General features: G+C 40.8%; 1 protein-coding gene across 2 annotated transcripts in view; it reads left to right on the top strand.

The window, feature by feature from the left end:
- The first annotated feature begins 7,917 nt into the window (after nt 1–7,917).
- The window catches only part of AHI1 (Abelson helper integration site 1), a 62,932-nt gene continuing 57,907 nt past the window's right edge, over nt 7,918–12,942 (top strand). The window contains exon 1 of one of the 2 annotated variants that reach the window (XM_035108917.2): nt 7,918–8,104. The gene's annotated coding sequence lies outside the window, so the exon portion shown is untranslated. The remainder of the gene's footprint in view (nt 8,105–12,942) is intronic. The other variant, XM_035108912.2, reaches the window with a different exon arrangement.

The following is a 12,942-nucleotide window of genomic DNA, read 5'->3' as shown; positions in this document are numbered from 1 at the left end:
ACTTTTGATCCACCTTAAATGGTTATAGTATTGGGAGCGGGCACTGCAAAGAAGTTCACATTGCCTACATGTGGCTGCTCCCAGACTCTGGAACTCCCTCCCTCAAGAAGCTAGACTGGCTTCCTCCTTGTCCTTCTGCTGGCAGGTGAAGACCTTCTTGTTCCAATAGTCTTTTGGGAATTGACTTTTTATGAAAGGGCTGGTGCCATGCTGTTTTTATTGCAATTATTTGTATGTTTCAGACAGATTTTATATATGCTCATAGTTTTAATTCTAGCAATGTTTAATAGTTTTTTTGTGTTTTGTTTAAATGATTCATGTCTTTATACATAAACTGCCTTGATTCCTGTCAAGGAAAAAGGCTGTGTGTGTGATGTTCAAGGAGAGACATTCATATTAACATGTCTAGGATATGCAGATCTGCATGTATTCTGTTGATTTGCACAATTAAATCTGAGTAACTGTGCTGCATAAAACCTTTGAGAGGAATTGATGATTCTCCTCATTACTAAATCCCAAGGCCACTTTGTATTTTACCTGCCAATCAAGCTTACTCGACTAAACTGAAGTTATATCAGCTGGTGCGTCCTGGAGAAAATATGTAAATTGTGAATGGCAATATACCTTCCCTAATGCAGTAAAGACATATTCCAAGGGACCATGACCAAGTAACGATTAGCCTCAGAGCTAAATCCATCCCTCTGGAACACACTATTTTATTTCCCCCTAATGCCAACAAGATGGGTATTTGGAAGAAGAAGTGGTTCTGCTTTGGGGAGATGCCAGCATCCTAATCTGGGGAGTGATTATCTGAGGCTTGAACTACCCTCTACCACCCTTCTTAAAAACATGTCTCTATTACTATCTACTTCTTAATCAGAGTTGTAAAGCAAAGTAGCTGACTTAGAAGCAATCTGTGGAAAATATAAACGCTGAAGAGAAAATAATCGCCTCACCCCTTTGGGAGCTTACGCTGTTCTTTTATGTTCCTCATTTCATCCCATCTACTTTCAATTAGTACTTCCTGTTTAAACAATATCAGATTTTTCCATCAGATCTGTGGTGGAAAACTCATTCATCCGTTCGGCATAAGAGAGGTCAAGATCTTTATCTTTCTTCAAAGATTTGAGAAATATAATTCCTGTCATTTGTGTGGTGGGAATAAGCAGCTGTAAGGAACAAACGAAACCATTCTAAAAACCGTGATAAACGGCACGTGATATATATCTCTGGCAGACAAGCCTATGTGTGGCTTATGCAAACAGAAACATATTCATGATTCTAGAATCTACACAGATATGTGTAATTTTATACTTATCAGCTGGGATTCAAAGAGCCCATCTGTGTGCCAAAAGCAGTTGCGCCTTGATTCTGCCCATTACATGAATCGGTTTTCTCTTATTTATTATATTTATATAGCTTTAAAATAGACTACATAATGATTCAAATTTAAACCTCTCTCTTCTTGAGAATTGAAGTACAGTACTTCTTACCTTTAACTTCTTTACAAATTTGAAATTTCTATGGTGTCTATAGTTTGCAAAGTCCTTATTTTGCAAGTTCTGCTCAACCTTCTCCAGTCTGACTAGGTAAGTAAAACTAGCTTTGTACAAAGTTACACTAGGCTTCTTCTTAGGCTACAAGATGATTCTTGGAAAGTATCTTATAACAAGACTGGAAACTTTCTGTCCACAGCTGTCTCTCTTCTTCTGCAATATGTTTTATTGTTTTATTCACACATGTGCTGTGTTTTGCTCCACATGGAGGAACTGACAAACATCTGAGAGTCCTGCTGTCCTAAAAGAGTTCAATGGAAGGAAAATGCCAGTTCCACAAAAAGCCGAGGGATATTTGATGGAATAATCCTAATACAATAATGTACAGTGGTACCTCGACTTACGAAGGTGATCTGTTCCACAGCGCTCTTCGTAAGTCGAAACCTTTGGATGTCGAAACGTCCATTTTGCGCATGCAAAAAAACTTCTGGGTTTGCCGATTTCGTAAGTTGAAACCTTCGGAAGTCACGGCATTCGGATGTCGAGGTACCACTGTAATCTATGAAATAGTTTTCTCGTCTGTAAAGTTCACATACAATAAGATAGCCTTAGAGAAAGCATTAGTGTTTACTTCTTTTTTAAAAAGAGCAATGACATGCATGATTTCCATCTGGTTTCCTTACACTACTAATATATAAAGTGATCAAAGGCTTCTGGTCAGTAGGACCTGGACAAGCAATTCAGGTCTGTTGCTGCATTATATAATTAGTATTTACATATAATACAAGGGGTGGCATAAAAACAATGGCTGTTTGTGTGAGTAGGAACTGTGCAATGGACTGCTAGATGATTTGAAAAGATGAGGGCCAAACTAGATCTTGTGTGAAAGATCATGTAGATTTCTCATGAGTTTTTAAAATTAAAAGTAGCCATTCATGGCTGTAATGCAAGGGTGGAAGAATGTCAAGGAGAAGTCCTTAACACTGACTCCTCTTGCCATTTAGCTGCTCACCTCAACTACCCACCCAAGCTATTTTCCCCTAGCTTAGGGAAAAGAGGAAGGGTGGCTCATTTTAAATAGAAAAACAACAACCAAAAGGGAAAGAGTTAAATGTGTTTTCTCCATGCCATTTTTTTCTGTTCTTTGTTGGGGCATCCCAAGGCTGCTTTTCACTGTGATAAATCTACACACATCTGTATGTAGCATCAGGTTTGGCCCTAAGGCAGGAGATTAATCAGTAGGAGTTAAGATTGCATAGCAAGGGTACACTACTCCAATATGTGACATTAGCAAATGGAATGGTAGACAAACCTAAGCATCTTCCTGTGCAATTAGGGATGGGGAAGAAATTTAATTCCATTCACATTTAAAGGTGAATCTATCAAATGTTGTTGTTGTTTAGTCGCTTAGTCGTGTCTGACTCTTCGTGACCCCATGGACCATAGCACGTCAGGCACTCTTGTCTTCCACTGCCTCCCGCAGTTTGGTCAAACTCATCAAATGTACACTTTCCAAAACCCTGTAAGAACTGAAACACTGACATCCTTTGAAATTTGTACATCTCTGAATTCTGCAATGCACTTCTGCAACCAATGTTTCCAAAAATATTGGGGGAAAGTGTCCATAAAAATGAACATATTCATGAAAATAACATAAAAATTCACTGTTAGGGAAATGGTTTGCATTATTCAAAACTGCATACAAGAAATTTGAACTGAAATGCTGATAATTTTTTTGAGGATTTTTTTTAAAAATCACAACTTGCTGCAGAAATATGGAGAACTGAATTTTAAGATTGGAAAAATGAGAAATTGAGAGAACCAAAAATGACAGACCTGGCCATCCCTACTCAGAATAAAGTCACACCACATTCAATGATGTCTACTCCCAGGTCAATGTGAAGAGGTCTAAAAGGGTCAGGTGCATAAATGTGCCACATTCAATATATGTACTTGGAGCAACAAAAATTGATTTTTAAATAGCAAAATAATATTAGGATTGGAACTGCCAGAGATGCACAAGGGAAACTATGTTTTAATGTACAGGCAAAGTCTTTGCAGATTTTTGTATTGTGGATATATGTTTTGTATTGTTTTATTAACACTATTGATTGATACAAGTTTGTCATGGCCTTTGGTTAAACAATAAACTTATGAACTACAAAAAGGCTGAAGATCGCTCAGTTCTACACATCAGTACAAAGAATAAGATTTAAATTTTTGATTTTTTTAAAAAATCTTTAAATTGTTGAAGCAACTGAAATGTGCTATGAAGACAACCTGAGATAAGGATAAATTCTTTTTCACAAATAAGCTGGTTATTTTCTAAAGGTGTAAATACAGATTCCTCCCCGACCAATATCTAAGAAGATATAATAGGGGTTTTCTTACACTGTAACTAGCAGGTGTGTTTGTGACTCCTTTCTCATTTGAAACACAAGAGAAAACCCACAGATCCACTATCTAGCATTATGTGCTTTGATTTATATTTTCCCTTCCTTAAAGCTTAATACAGTTAATGTTTCCTAAAATAAAATATATTTCAGATTTATAAATGATTGATTTTTAAAAATTAAAAATGTGTTTCATTTTTTAAAGCTGAAATGTTAACATGTACAAATGTAATAAGTCAGCATTTTCAAACAAGCTTGCATGTGACCTGTGCAAATATGAAGTGACACAGCTGATGTGATAAATCTAACAGGAAGGATGGAGTCAGAACAGTTCCCAGAACCAGTGCTTCTTAATCTTGGGCAGTGTCTAATGCACCTTTCCACCTAAGGGAAGGGGTGTGGAAACAATACAATCATTTTCCTTAATGCAGAAGAAGATTAAACAGAGCAGTGTTGAAGAGTTCATTTATCCTAGTTTTCCAAACCAAGGGGGGAAAGAACCTGATCAATAGCTCACATGTTTAATGTGATCAAGAAAATGAAGTCTAATTTCCAAGCACTTATTTCTCTAAAAATACTTTAATATTCAGAGACCCTGATGCAGCTCTATAAGCACACAGAAGTTGTAGCTGCATGTGATAGCCCTGCCAGAACATCAGCAATCTGCTGTTCCATGCAAAGGAAGAAGAAGAAAAAATGACTACATATTCTAGACCAGGCATCCCCAAACTTCGGCCCTCCAGATGTTTTGGACTACAATTCCCATCTTCCCCGACCACTGGTCCTGTTAGCTAGGGATCATGGGAGTTGTACGCCAAAACATCTGGAGGGCCGCAGTTTGGGGATGCCTGTTCTAACTACCACCACCCCTGACCAGCTGTTGGGTACGATGGCTGAATTTCTATCTGGGGTAAACAAAACACAAACCAAATAGGCTGGTTAGCTCTTGTGCTTGGGTCCTGTTTGCCAACAGTGTCCTTCAGCTCTCTATATTGGACAAACAGGACAAACCTTACACCAAAGAATAAATGGACATAAATCTGACATCAGGAATCATAAAACAGAGAAACCAAAAGAACACTTCAATCTCCCAGGACATTCTATACAAGATCTTAAAGTAGCTGTCTTATTGCAAAAGAATTTTAGAAATACACTTGAAAGAGAAGCTGCTGAATTACAACTTACCAAACTAAAAACGATGGAGAGACCTGGTCTGAATAGAGATATTGGATTCATGTCCCATTATATATGCTAAAGCGAATTTTGGTCATCTGTCCCTTTAAAAATCCCTTGCATTTCCCTGTGGAACCAACTGCCATCATTAACAGTCATCAACAGTTATGAGACTGTAGTGACCTCTGCTTCAGAGTATCTGAAGTGTGTATACACACGAAAGCTCTTACCAAGAAAGCTTATACTTAGCTGGTCTTTAAGGTGCTGCTGGAACATCTTTCAATATTTTTAAAAAATCTTTCATCATTGTTATTTATTATGACAGACCAACACGGCTACATTACCTGAATCTGTATGACCTAGGGTTAGTCTTCCCTGAACCTCTCCTACATTCAACCTTGTTGAATGTGATTGTAAGCTGTAAGGAAGCACAATTTGTGACACTAAACAACCCATTCACTGAATACACATCTATTAAGGCATCAGCCTTAACTTCAAATTTCTCTGTGGACCTTGAGCCAACATGAGACAGCCTTAGAAGAGTTTGGATTTGATATCCCGCTTTATCACTACCCGAAGGAGTCTCAAAGCGGCTAACATTCTCTTTCCCTTCCTCCCCCACAACAAACACTCTGTGAGGTGAGTGGGGCTGAGAGACTTCAAAGAAGTGTGACTAGCCCAAGGTCACCCAGCAGTTGTGGAGGAGCGGAGATATGAACCCGGATCCCCAGATTACGAGTCTACCACTCTTAACCACTACACCACACTGGCTCTCATTTGGTCTTATAATGTTAGGTTTTTTTTATGACGACTACATATTCCCACCCCCTTTTTCTAGCTAAAAGCACATCCAAATGTCTCCACCATTAACCATATGGCCATGGACTAAAGTCATATTTTGGAGAAAATACCCTAATAATTTTGATCCTCTGGAGAGAAAATGGATTAGTCAGTCCCTGGTGTAATTTTTTGCACACTAAAAGCACAAACTTTCTTACACACACACACACACACACACACACACACACACACTACCTATTATGTACAATATATCATTTTCTTTTGTAGCTTATGATGTTCCTCTGCATGGGTATATTAGAGCACTAGTTTTGCAAAAATTAGCACAAACATATGGATGAACTGACCCTAAAAATGTGCCTCCGAAGAAATTTTCCAGAGAGATGGGGGTTGGGAAGCTGTACATGAGTGTAACTTCATCACCACCTAGAGGACAGTGTAAGACTTTAAGTTTTTACATTTACTTTCTTGCAAGTAATAGCCATAGCCTTTTACAGTAATATTATGCTTTTATAGTAATAGTCTATGATAGTAGACTATTCTTTCACGTAGAATCCAGAAATCCAATTGGCTTGTGAAAACAGCATTCTTCCCTGCCAAGATCCAGGTCTGAGATGTCTCAGTGTTGTTTTCTCCACATCCATGGGAACATCTTCCATTTGTTTAGGCCCAAGTTTGTAGCAAAATAAAATAGCAACAGTCTACTCTAGACTGCTGACATTGCTCATCTGCTAGACCAAACCTGCTTCTTTGTTGCTTATCCCTCTGCAAACAAACACATTTGTTTTGTTTTTTAATAATTTAATTTAATAATTTTTATTAAACTTTTAGAAGACATCTGAAGGCAGCCCTGTTCAGGGAGGCTTTTAATGTTTAATAGATTATTGTGTTTTATTCTTCTGTTGGAAGCCGCCCAGAGTGGCTGGGGGAACCCGGCCAGATGGGCGGGGTATAAATAAATTATTATTATTATTATTATTATTGAATTTTACATTGAGGAAAAAAACAGGAGAAAAAGAAAAGTCCTGCAAACAAACACATTTGCACACAAACATACACACATGATGGTTCTCTCCTGGTTGCTAGGCAATCACTGAATTGACTTAGAGCTTCTCTGTTGTTCTCGAAAAGTAACTAAACTTCAAGGCTGAATATCTTTTTGCAAAAGTTAAATTCCTAAATTACAAACACAGCTTTGACTCATAACGAAAGGATATAATAACATTTGAGACGTCTGATTAACGCTTGACAATTTTATGTAAATGCATAAAAGCATTATATATCAATAAATGTCTCTAATGAACATTAATTTCCTAGGTTGCTAAATAAAGTTGGATTGAGTTTATACTAGGTTTGCCTATTTATTAAAATCATGTTTCAATATACAAGAGGCTTCATCTTTTTTCTTCTTCTTTGGCGATCACTCGTAGCCAAGTAAGATTGTCTTCCATAAACATGGTTTCAACAATGAGTTGGTAAGTGACTGTGGAGGCCAATTCTGGATCCACACGTCCTTCCACAGTGGGGACATTGGTTTCCATGCGGGAGTTGATCATGGTGTGGATTTGCCTTACGTGCCGAGTTCGCATTTTAATCCTGACATGGCAACCCTATGCTGTTATGTCTCCTAGATACTGTGGACAGGAAAAGTGGTATATTTTCCCCACAAATAAAAATATTTACTTTTAAACTTTTTATTCTGATTTTCAAAGCGTCCTACCTTTCTGTATTAGTTTTTTTAGTCTGCATTGCCTTTTACTTTCCAGAAAGTTCTATTTTAGAGTAAGGGTAGTCCCAGGCAACACGTTTGCTGTGTTTTCCCCGGAAAGGGGTACAAAATATCCCATTGGGGGGTGAGTATGGGTTGGCATTTTAATGCCAACAACGCCATGTGAGCAGTACTCCGCTACCGTATAACAACCACCTACCAAAACAACCATATTAGCAGCAGACAGCCTGAGAGATGGAACTTCGCGCACGTTTGGCTTCCCTTGCCACGTCGTTTGCGCATGCGCGCAGGCCCGTGGGCGCCCTCGTTTCCTTGGCAGCCGTCTGCTTGTTTGAGGCGAAACCATTTGGGGCAAAGGGGGGGGGTGACGGAAAAGGCGAGGAACAGAATGAAAGAAAAGGTCAATTGACGTGGAGGGTGAAGAAGCCGTCGGCGGCATCAGACGTAGCCAGCAGAGTCGGAGGCGGCGTAAGCAGCTGCCGTTGAATACGGCGCGGAGCAACCGAGGGTTGGAAGTGAGTTTCTAACCCCCTCCCCTCCCCCTTTTTACTGGGTTCCCACTAGGACCGGCTACGTGTCTGGTTGGGAGGGGGGAGATGGCGGCGCAAAGCCATCCTCCCCCCCCCCCCCAACCCGAAAAAAGAAGCGTAGGCGGCCTCTGTGCAGGGGCTTCGTCCCTCCTGAGGGCGGCCAAGGCGCGGCCGACATTCTAAGCGGGAGGGAACTCCTGAGGGCTGCTATTTCCAGTCCAAAACTGGCGATTAGGCGAGGGGCGGAGGGAGGCGCTTATGCCCAATACGCTTCACAGTCGGCGGCGCTTCGTCAGACGCTGAGCGGGAGGCCTTCATAGCACTCCACTTCCACGCATCATCCTCAGCCGCCGGCCAGCAACTGCCACGGAGGCCGGGTTGGGCTCCCAACGGCTTTAGCGCGCTGCCTGCCGCCTCACAGTGCCAGCGGTCCCTCCCACAAACCAACCGGCGGCCTCTGCGTTCTTTTCCGTTGGAGGAACGGCAGCCAGCGCCCAGGCGGTTCCTAACGGAGAAACCTGAGGGGAGGGGGAGAACAGAGTAAGCAAGGAATGCAAGAAGACTACGAGTCCCAGCAGCCCCAGCCAGCACTACATCTCCCGTGGTTCGCACACGACAGAATGAGGTGCTGTTAGGAGACGGAGCTTGTACCTTGAAGAGGAGGAGGGAGGTGGGCGTGCGCTCCGCTTCCGAAAGCAGCGCCGATTGGCTGAGGTGGAGTGCGAGGGCGGGACTACGGTAGCATCGCCTTGGCTCGAGAAAGGAGGGAGCCCAAAATGTGAATCAAACCCGGTGATTTCGGTTGTGGCAGGTTTCTCCGCGTTGCTTAATTATGGAGTGGGCTAGAGAAACTTAAGAATCGAAAAGCGATGCCCCATGAAGCTCCCTTTTTCTTTGGTGTTTAAATTCGTAGTGCTTCCCACTTTAGCACAACGCGATGCAAGAAATAGAAATAGATAGAAATACTTAGCGCCTATTTACTCGGAAGTAAGTCCCTCTGGGATCCAGTAGGGCTTGATCCTACGCAAGAAAGAGCTTTAAATCTGGACTTAACACAGATGTGCCTAGGGACGTCAGTTCTCCTTAGTAGCAGTCCTGCGGAGGGGTAACTTCCATTGAAGAGTGTGGAAAATAATGAGTGTCATTATCTCTCTCCCTATGGCTATGAACTAACTTCTTCATATCCAGTCTACTGGCAATCCCAAACCGCACCAGTGACAATGATTCCACGATGTGCTGCGTAGTTGACTGTTGGGGTTGGATGTAGCAAAGATGATCAGCTTTAAATCCTTGCTTAGTTCTGAAACTCATTTGATGGGGGGAGCTGTGGCCTTTGAAATTAGCCAGTTCTAATCTGCTTCATGTGTAGTTAGACTAAAGGGAATGATGTTAGTTAGACTAAAGGGAATAGTGAGATAATTGAGAATAATTACAGATAAGGATACAATATATTTTAAGTATAAAGGTAAAGGGACCCCTGACCATCAGGTCCAGTCGTGTCCAACTCTGGGGTTGCGGCGTTCATCTCAATCTATAGGCTGAGGGAGCTGGTGTTTGTCCGCAGACAGCTTCCAGGTCATGTGGCCAGCATGACAAAGCTGCTTCTGGCGAACCAGAGCAGCGCACGGAAACGCCGTTTACCTTTCTGCCAGAGTGGTCCCTATTTATCTACTTGCACTTTGATGTGCTTTTGAACTGCTAGGTCTGATGAAGTGTGCATGCACACGAAAGCTCATACCAAAATAAAAACTTAGTTGGTCTTTAAGGTGCTACTGAATGAATATTTTTATTTTGCTTCGACTCAGACCAACACGGCTACCTACCTGTAACTATTTTTATTTGTGTTTTTATAATACAATTTGGATTAGGCAATTCCTGCACTGGAAACCTCACTTTCTTCTGCCTGTTTGAGTTGAATGATGAAATCATTTCTATTTTGAGATGGGATTACAATTAGTGAACATCCTTATCTTATTCAGGTTGCTTAAAGGACTATATTTACACTCTTCCCCTCTCCATTCACGTTTGTCCTGTTTGTTGCTTAATCCAACTGCATTGCTAATACATATAAAGCACACTGTGTAATCCTATCCTTTATTCAGAAATAAGTCCGGTTCAGTTCAGTGGTAAGTGCAATACAGTATAGTATTCCCTCCTTAATTCCTTTTGTTGACATTAACTAAAAATGTAGGGAAGACGGAATGCATACAGTAGGTAGCCATATAATTGTTAAAATGCCTTAAGGCAAAAGACAACAGTAACAGTCTGCACAGGGTTTTCAGGAAGATGATGGCTTAACTGCATGATATCTTTGTGATGGAAAGGATTAATTGTGTTAACCATGATATATTTTTAAGTAAAAAAAAAGTCGTATAAATCTAAAATAAAATTTCTAACACCTAGAAGTATTTGAACAGAAATATTTAATTAGAGGGGAAATGAAAGAAGTATTCTGAATGTGGATTATATTACTGAATGCAATGCCCAAAGATGCCTGAAAAAAGTTAAGATCAACTTTGAAGCTGATTCAGCTTCCATTCTTTATGTCACTGATCTGTTAAATAAAAATGTGTTAAATAAAAATGTTTTGTTTCAAATGGAAAATTTTCCATAACATTTTTTCCTTGCACATCATTGGTTTTGAATACAAACAATGTAGATATGCAATGTTTAGATCTTTCCTTATATATTGTGTTGACCCTGATGACATATGTAATTAGTTCTTGTTATGAAACGTTGGCAGTTTTACATCAAGATGCAATACATAAGTTCTAAATCTTGAGATCCAAGGGCAGCTTTATATGGATTCCCCTCCTTTATGGTGGGGGGTGGAACCTTATACTGAGGGCCACATTCCTCTGAAATAATCTTTTGGATGCCTTATATTGGCAGTGGGCAGAGGCAGAGTTGGCAGTGGTTGGGCTAAAAGTCTTCTAGAATGGCTACAGTTTCAAACCTAAAAGTCTTCTAGAATAGCTGCAATTTCCAACCTGAAGCAGCCCCAGGAAAAACATATTGTAATAGTCCAGTGAGGTTAACAGAACATAGATAACTGTGACTAGGCCATCTCTTTCTAGGAGAGTTATAGTTGGTATATCAGTCTCTGCCCATAGAAGGCTCTTTGTGCTACTACGGCTTTCTGATCCTTAAGAGGTAAAGGTGAATCTAGTAGCACTCCCAGAATGCACATTTAATCCTTTTAAGGAGTATACATTCCCTTTTGTAGTTGCTGAACACCATCACACTTGTTAGACAAGTTTATGGACCCTGTTCTGGTCCACTGCTGTTCCCAAACACTGGTTCAGCACTTCTTCTGACTTACCTGCAAAAGACAGATAAACCTGGGTGTCATCATCAGATCCAGTGACACCCAACTCCATATATGCAGGTGACCTCTGAACAACTTGCCGAAGAAAAAGATCTTTGCAACTGGCTGGTTGGGTCCAGTGAGGATCCTTTTAATCTGTGACAAGAGAACAGGATATTTCCTTACTTACTTTATTAACAAAATCCAACTTCAATGGTTTTCCTAAATCTGTTCCGCTCCCACCATTTAATGTAACTTGGACCCTTTTCACCCTTATCAATAACCTGCTAACTGGTATAAAGCCAGACAGATATATGTACTATATTTAGGAAATATATTGTTTGTTTATTACAAGATTATGTAGCGCACAAGCTTATGTTGTTACTTTAACATAGTAGAGTCTCTTTAAATTGACATACACTTTCCTTGTGAATTAACTGTAGCTTCTTATACAGTATACAGTACTCTGTTTCTAAAGCAAGACAGCTTTGGAGAACCTTATTAAAACTTTTTGCCCAATTGCCTTTGTATTTACTCCACCACAGTGAAGTCTTACCAGCACTATCAGTGAGGACTTTTGCTGAAACCTACCAGACCTCAGAGCCTGGCAGTGTGACTGTCTCTCACTACCGTACTTGCTCAGCACTGTTCTCTCCTCATCTCTTATGCCTGACCCAAGTGATTCAGATACCCCAACAAGTCTTTTGCCACCAAGACACTTTGCCTTTCTTGTATGTATTCTTTCTCAAGCCTCTTCCTCTGCTGTCTTCTGGCAGTGCACCACAAACACCATGGACTCCCTTCACTGATCAGCACAGACTGACTTCTAGTTGACTAGCACCCAGCCATATATACACTTCTTCTGGCCCTCCAGTCCAGCCCCAGCCAATCACATGGTCTAACAGAAAATTCTAACCCTGCAGCCACCAACCAGAACACTGCTTCTTTTGCATATTGAGAATTCTCTCTCTAACCGCTCCTGAGAAGTCTCCCAGTGACAGTTGAACCAACTTCCACCTGACCAGACAGGACTCCCCACATTAAACATTACAATGTACATTACCATACAAATGACAGAATCCAATCCACATTAAAACTGAATTCAAATAAGCAAGATTTCTTTATCTGGTCGAAGGAAGCATTCTTCAGGAATGATCCTAACAGCTGCAGCATTTAAGGTGGCCGAGACTTCCCCTCCCTGCCAAAGAGGCATTTATAACTCTGGACCCAGCTTGTCAGTCCTCCCTGCTGGATGCAATGAGCCGGGAAGGGCAACGGTTAACCTTGCAAGTGGTGGGCCATTTTTAAAAGCTGGGTTTTAATGTAGCCTGTGGTAGTTTGTGGTAGTTAGATTGCACTGGTGTCATAGTCAACTCTTGACAGTTGCACTGGCCTGTCACCACAGAATTAAATGCAGCTTCCATGTGGCAGGTGTAGTGTCCAGTTGGCAGTTAGTTGCTAGTGCTCTAGAGTCATTCTTTCACAACTTTTTACACAAAAAGCTATTCATGTGGAG

This window comes from Zootoca vivipara, chromosome 3 (assembly GCF_963506605.1).
Source record: "Zootoca vivipara chromosome 3, rZooViv1.1, whole genome shotgun sequence".
In the NCBI taxonomy this organism is placed as follows: Eukaryota; Metazoa; Chordata; class Lepidosauria; order Squamata; family Lacertidae; genus Zootoca; species Zootoca vivipara.
The sequence above is the reverse complement of the archived record's forward strand: the minus strand, read 5'-3'. Positions and strand labels throughout refer to the sequence as shown.